At 46.9% G+C, this 7,117-nt stretch overlaps 1 pseudogene; it reads left to right on the top strand.

The window, feature by feature from the left end:
* The first annotated feature begins 2,030 nt into the window (after positions 1-2,030).
* On the top strand, positions 2,031-2,149 carry LOC134968080 (5S ribosomal RNA; annotated as a pseudogene).
* The last annotated feature ends 4,968 nt before the right edge of the window (positions 2,150-7,117 follow it).

The following is a 7,117-nucleotide window of genomic DNA, read 5'->3' as shown; positions in this document are numbered from 1 at the left end:
GATGATACATGACCCCCCAAACATGGATTCATACACACATGCTTCTGCTATCTCACTAGGTCATACCCTTTTCCTACCTTCTCCTCTCCTCCCCTACCCAACCATAGAAATGTATTTACACTTGACATATATTTTTCTCTTTTTGAAATGTTTTAGGAAGTGGCAGTTATTGTTGACTGCCAAAGGGTGGACTGTCAAAGTCAGAAAAATATCACGCTACACACTGCCATATTTGCACCTCATGCGAGTGCCTGTTGCACGTTCATGAGCCCTGCCGTGCGTGCGCATACTCGCCGCTGCGGGCACCCGCAGGCGCACGATGTGCGCATTTATGGTAAAGTTTATGTGCGTCTAGCGGGCGACTCGTTCGTTACATATTTAACTGTATAATGTATTTTGTAGATCATGGTCCCCTTGATAGATTCTGAAAGTTTAGTTAATATAGCATGTTCATGGACAAAGAGATCCCGCTTTGTTTGATACGAAGGGTCAGACATGGGTCATACAGTGGTGTTTAGTATCCATCGGAAGAGTATTTAATTAGCAATATTCCGGTGTTGGTTTGAAGCAGATAAATCGCTCGTGCGAATAGTTATGGACATAAGAAGTTTATGTCCATTTACTATTATTTGCACTTACTTATCCATGCGGCGGGAAACCTAGTTTCCCACCCACCTGAGCAGTTGGAAATGGTCTCAGCCTACCTGTATGAATCAACCTATGACCTTTTGTTATAATACGAAGACGAATTCCTGTGTCCAATGAACAATGAGATTGTAGGGACCATTGAATTGTATTGTGTGTGGGGCATAAATAGACAAGCCGACCATATCCAGCTCACTCTCTTCAACGGTTCTCATTGCTGATAATCGGGAGCTGGATATCGAGGCGCATGCGATCGTTCCCCTTGTGCGTAAGTTTTTCTCCGCAATCATATTGTCTTTATTGTTATTGTGAGCTATATCTCTCTCTCTCTCTCTCTCTCTCTCTCCTCCTCCTCTTTCTCTCTCATTTTCCCTTAAACGTAATTGTATTGTATTGTATTTCCTGTGTAGTTATCTGGTTAGGTAGTCTATGTTATATTGGTAGTGTATGACTTGTATTGTATTATTCTTTTGAACGTTCATTCATTTCCTTAAAAGGCGTTAGACCCTTAGACCGGTATTGTGTGTTCATTATATTGCAGTGGGTAATAGGAGCGTCTCTATCGCTCAAACAGCTTTAGTGTAAACCCGCTTACACAGTGTTGCATTCTCATCTTATCACTACACTAAGGTTTTACTGCATATTACATTGTTTATGGTTTAGACAGAAAGGTTTTACACGGTGAGCGTCTGCGCCGCTGGTGATCTCCTCGTGGTCCCGAGCGTTTGCTACGCTATAGCGAACCATTACGTTAGTCGGCAGCCAATAGCGTGCCTGTCTGTGATCTCTTGGCCGTGAGCGAACGTGGCGCTTGAGCGTCTCGACTACGGCTAAGCGATTGTTACGCAACGTGCGTACCCTTACGGTATTCCGTACGCCAATAGCGTACAGTGTTCTTAGACCTCTTAAAGGGTTTTAAGTAAGACAAATATTTAGCTTTGTCACAGTTAGGACCAGTAGTGGTGTGTGATCTTGCACCAAGTCCTCCGCCGTTACTGCGATTATACGCAGGGGGTCCTTTAATATCTCATTTCCTCCTTCTCAAATATCCTTATCATTAACACTCTCAAATTTTCTTATACGGCATGATTTGTTTTTGCTCAATATCGCAACATTCATCACAGTGATTTCTATATCAATGCAATCCCCTCTCTTTTTCTTATTTCATCCATTTCTTTTTCCGTGAACTCTCATCCCCGATTCTGGTGAACGTGTCCCCTAGGAGACATGTTTCTCCCGTCTAACGAGGACAGCAGATTCACGCTCCCTAGATCTATCCTTCTCCCCTTTTTTCCCCCCCCCCCATCCTTTTCTTCCACTCCCTTCTCAGAAGGCAATCCATCCTCTGTTTCAGTGCACTCTCATTAGTGGCACAGGGCAAATCTTCCTACGACCATACCCCTACGCTCACGCCCAATCTCGTCCGATCTTGGAAGCTAAACGGAGGTGGGCTAGGTCAGTACCTAGTTGGGCGACCGCTAGGGAATACCCAGTGCAGTAGGAAGACTGCATTCCCTGTGAGATAACACTAACAGCAGGATCACCACTTTCACTTATTCCTAATACTTTACTGTGTCTAGATCTCACCCTTGCTCATCGTATGCAATTTTCTCCAAGACGGACTCGAATCATCAGGGTTAGATCTCAGTCAGGGGGTGGTCCCTCACTTGAAATCATCCCTATTCAGGGCTTTATTAATACAAACACAGTTTGTACAGATCTTTGGCAGACGGAAGCAGCATGGTATGTAGCTATCTTCCAACATGCATTTATCTAAGTATAAACAAGATCTGAACATTCCTAATTTTTTCTAGGGAATACTTGTCTCATTGTTGGAATGCTAATACTCATTTATGTTAAATTTCATTATTGATTTGTGTTTTGTGCTGAGTTCCCATTTATTTTAAGAGTAGAAATAAAGAATTGATTATTTCTTATACACATTACTAATCATTAGATACTACGATACAACAAGAGTGCGCCCCAACAAGAGTCATACTTTTTCTTTCCTTGTCACATTTTGCCTTCTCTGGGCTCTGGGCGCACCGCCACATGGACAGATGGGAATAATGAATATTTAATATTACTGTCCGATTTTTGGTTTAAGTATCATCATCTTATACATATCTAATCAGGCCGGTGCAGGACAAACCCCCCCTTTTTTTGAAACTTTAAATTAATAACCATGTGACTAGCTCCTCCCCTACTATGTCCCCCCTCCAAGCCAGTCTAGTTAAAACTGTGCCCGAGGAGAGCTGGAAAAGACCAACGTCAAAGTAGAGGAGGTTCACTAAGCCAAGTAAAACAAGATAATACCCAGGAAACCTGAAAACATAGTGATAGGGTAATAGGAACAAAACACGCAGTCACACAGTGACATGCAACCCGATAAGTGTAGAAGGAGGAAACAGCGCTGGGTGGGCGTCCAGTGGCCCCTGTGGAATCGGAGAAAGGGATTTATCGGTAAGTACCAAAATCCTGATTTCTCCCTCATCCACTAGGGGCCACTGGAGTGCAGATACAATGGGGACGTCCCAGAGCTCCCAAGACGGGAGGGAGAGCGCTGAGAGTCCTGCAAAACCGCTCGGCCAACCTGTGACACAGAGGCCGCAAAAAAGTTAAATCCGTAAAATGTGATAAACGTATGATGTCCCGACTAAGTGGCATCGCAACATAAAGCATTCACGGAAACCCCATGGGCAGCCGCCCCCGAAGGTTCCCCAGAGCGCGTGGAGTCTGCCGAAATGGAAAACGGAGGCTCTCGAGCAACCGCCCAATAAGACTGATGGTCAGACGTCTCCAACGACCCAACGGCTGCTGGGACCCCGGCCATTTAGGACGGGAGCATCGTACAGAACAAAGAAGAAATCAATTTGTCGAAAAGCCAAAAACCTGTGTACAGAGAGTCGGAGAGCCCTGACAACATCCAAAGGTCACGAATCCGGTGAAACCGCCGAGAGGGCCGAAAACACAAGTGTCAGATTTATATGAAAAGCGGACATCACCCCTGGAAGCAATGACAGCTAAGAATGAAGCTCAGCCGTAACCTTATGCGCAAGGTGGGATTGCCAGTAGAGTACTCCCTGCAAGAGAACCCGAACTTCCGGCAGGCAGGCTAATATCCCTTGGATGAGAACCGAAAGAGTAGAGACCTGAACTTCAGGTTAACCTAGTCGAAGCGCAGCCGAGCAAAACACCCGGAGAAACCAAAGGCGGCGGCTGAAGGAAAAACCAAAGGGAAAAAGCCCTCGTCATCCACACCAGGCCACATAAAATATCCAAAAGTGGCAAAAGCGAGAAGAGGTAACCGACTTCCGAAAACGGAGCCCAGTAGGTATAACCGAACTAGGGAACTCCTTACTTCTGAGGTCTCGCGAACAGCCACGCCGTTAAGCGAAACCTGTTGAAACAGACAGTCCCGCAAGGTAGGAGTCAAGGCTCCCCTACTGACAACAGGTGCAGGGTGGATTTTCAAGTCTTGCGCGGCCAAACTGGAGTCCCCGGGAGGATTAGCGCGCATTCTCCCTTTATGTGTTGCAGAAAGTGAGGTAGAAACAGAAAAGGAGGAAAGATAGACTAACCAGAGACTCCATGGAGCCGTGAGGGCATCCCCGGCTACTGCCGCCAGAGCTCACGTCCGAGAGTAGTAAGGGGTTGAAGAGTCAGTCGGAACACCCTGAAGATGATCCGAATTCTTCGCCAACAGCGGACCCGCTGACAAAACTCCGGGGAATGTCCACTCCCCCGGGTGCCTGACCTGGAATGAAGACTGTCGTCCTCTGGTCAAAGTAGAATGTAGGTGACCTCTCAGCGCCGTAACTTGACTAAAGAGAGAGAGAGAGGAACTGGTCCCGAGGACGGAAAAATCCTCTGACGGGCCGGGTTGAGAACCAGCCATAAACACAGAAAAAAAACAATACGGGGAGCATAAATGGGACCTGTGTCGAATCAGAAGATCCTGGATTCTCCAGATATCCAGAAGCAACCTAATCTGCAGAGTGGGTTTCCCGCAGTAGATTGTCCAGGTAGGGAAACAACCGTCACTCCCTGCCTTTAAAGTAGGGCCAGTCGGTGACCCTCATGAACACGGTGGGAGCGGAAGAGAGACCGAATGGAAAGGTCTAACAGTGGAAGTGAGTATCCTGTAGTACGACTCGGAGAAAAGACAGATGAGGAAGCCCAATGGAAACCAGTAAACAGGTATCCCCAATGCCTGTAAAACCCCTTTTTTTCTTCAAACTAGCAATCCCAGACTGAAAGGATTCTAAGTTCAGAATAGGCCTGGCAGAGCCATCTGGTTCCAGAACAGGGAAAAAACAAAGGCTTGAGAAAATGCCCCGATTCCAATGTGCAGAACCGGGAACCGCAACCTTGCGGTTAGAAGCATCTGGAACGCCGCCTGCAGCACGACTCTCCTGTCGTCTTAAACCGTCCGACCCATGGTGAGGGACCCCTGAGGCGGTTGGACACCAAAATCGAGTATGTAACCGCCCGTGATGCGAATCCTACACCCAAGCATCCTGCGGTGGGTGCGTTGGAACCTCTGTCTTACTTTGAGATCCCTTGGTGACGGAAATACCGCCCCTGTCATGGACTCGAAACCTGGAAAGGGCACGGAAAGATCTAAAGGAAAGACCGGTAGTCCGTCTTGGAGCTGGAGCAGCAGTAGGGGAAAGAAAAAATGGACTTACCCCCAATGGCCTGAGAGACCCAGGCAGGAAGATACTTCCCGACCAGGCCCGTAATGAATCTGCTGCTCTTAGGATTCAATATCCGCCTGTCACTGTCGCAGCCCCAAAGGTCGTCGGGTTAAGACAGCCCAAGCGGAAATGCAGGCTCAGAGTACACCGACGACCCTGGAGACCTCAAAGGAAAATAACGCAGAATCAAGACTCCGATCTGCCCAAGGAATCAGGTGATACTGATGCAAACCATCCGGTATCCTAGAAGACAATTGTTCCACAACCTACCTGCTCTGGACAAGGTAGAACCCCTGCTGCCGTATATTTCTCTCAGATGGCTCCCTCAGCAAGGTTGCCCCAGGAAACGGCAGCTTCTTGGACCGGCGATACATCGAGGGGTATACCCTTGTAGAGGTCTGATATCGTTTCCTGCTATCTGTGGGGAAAGGATAGGAAAACAAACCTTGTTTGATACCTGAAATTGTGCATTCGGATGTCTCCAGGCCTCCGACCGGAGCATATCCAGCTCATTCGACACTGGACAAGTCGTTGTTATTATTTCTTCATTGGAGCCGAACTCCGAGGTACGTGAATTGTCCGACTCCTTTACCTGCAGTACCAGACGAACTGCTGTAAAATGCTCCTCGATATCCTGAGATACTGGTTCAGACTCCACCGAAAACAGACATCCTCAGAATCCTGGACATCTCTTGCCTCCTATAAGAAAGGCCACTGTAACCTGGAGGTTAGCAAGCTCCCTTTAGAAACCTGGAAAGGAGAAATGACGCACAAGGTCTCTGGGTAACAGTGAAATTACCTGCATAAGCTGGGCTGTTCAAACCGGAGCGTCCTGCAGCTGCGTGGAGGGCTGAGCAGATGGCTCCATCGCACCATGCCCACCTAAAAGGGATTTCTCCGACTGTCCTAGGTGATACGAATGAAAGGAGAAAAGGTGGGTGAAATAAGCGCAGCCCTATGTAATGTCTGCACTATAACGTGCAGTGACAGACACGTTTCAAATAAACATTCTGAAGCAGCTGAGACTTGAACCGGTAGCGCTGCGGGACAGGAGTCTTAGCCACTAGGCTATAGGAACTTAAAAGTAGGTGTTTGTCGGGATTCAAACCCGGGTCTCCCTGTTCAGATACCCGCTACTAGCGTACTGAGCCACAGCGACTGTTTGTCTGTTGCCACACACATTCCCCAAATTACAACCAGTATTATTATTATTATTAAGTGAAACAAAGGAATAATAAAGGGAAGGTAACACCCGCCCTGTATGTAGAGTACTGCTAAATTAGGAAGACGCAATACATGTTTCTCGGAGGCTCCGCTGGTTTCCCAAAATGGCGTCCAGTCTGCAAGAAAAGCCGGGGGAAAAAGTTATGTGGTAAGGCGGAGCTAATGTGAAACCAGGGCCAGTATTTACTAAAAATACGAGTTTGGCCAATTTGTGTTTTTTTTTTCTAAGTCCCAATCCGGGAATTCACTAAGCAGAAAACTCGCCAGTGTCTGGTCTATTCGTAATGGTTTGATTGGCAAAGTTCTGAAATACGAATGAATAGACCATAGGTCAAACGCGGCTGTTATTTCATACAATACAGCCATTCACTATTTATTCGTATTTGGGTGTTAGTCTCTGAGTGCTCAAGTGCGGGTCTATTTTTTTCCGATTCGTTAAAAAAAGCAGCAAAAAAATAGACCTGCTTTTTCCAGTCGAGTTTGGATAACTATGCACGGATCAGTGAGATCTGTGCATGGTTATCTATGGGAAAGGGTCTGTTTAGTGT

Source organism: Pseudophryne corroboree, chromosome 10 (genome assembly GCF_028390025.1).
Source record: "Pseudophryne corroboree isolate aPseCor3 chromosome 10, aPseCor3.hap2, whole genome shotgun sequence".
In the NCBI taxonomy this organism is placed as follows: Eukaryota; Metazoa; Chordata; class Amphibia; order Anura; family Myobatrachidae; genus Pseudophryne; species Pseudophryne corroboree.
Note: the sequence above shows the minus strand (reverse complement) of the source record. Positions and strands in the feature narration are given on the sequence as shown.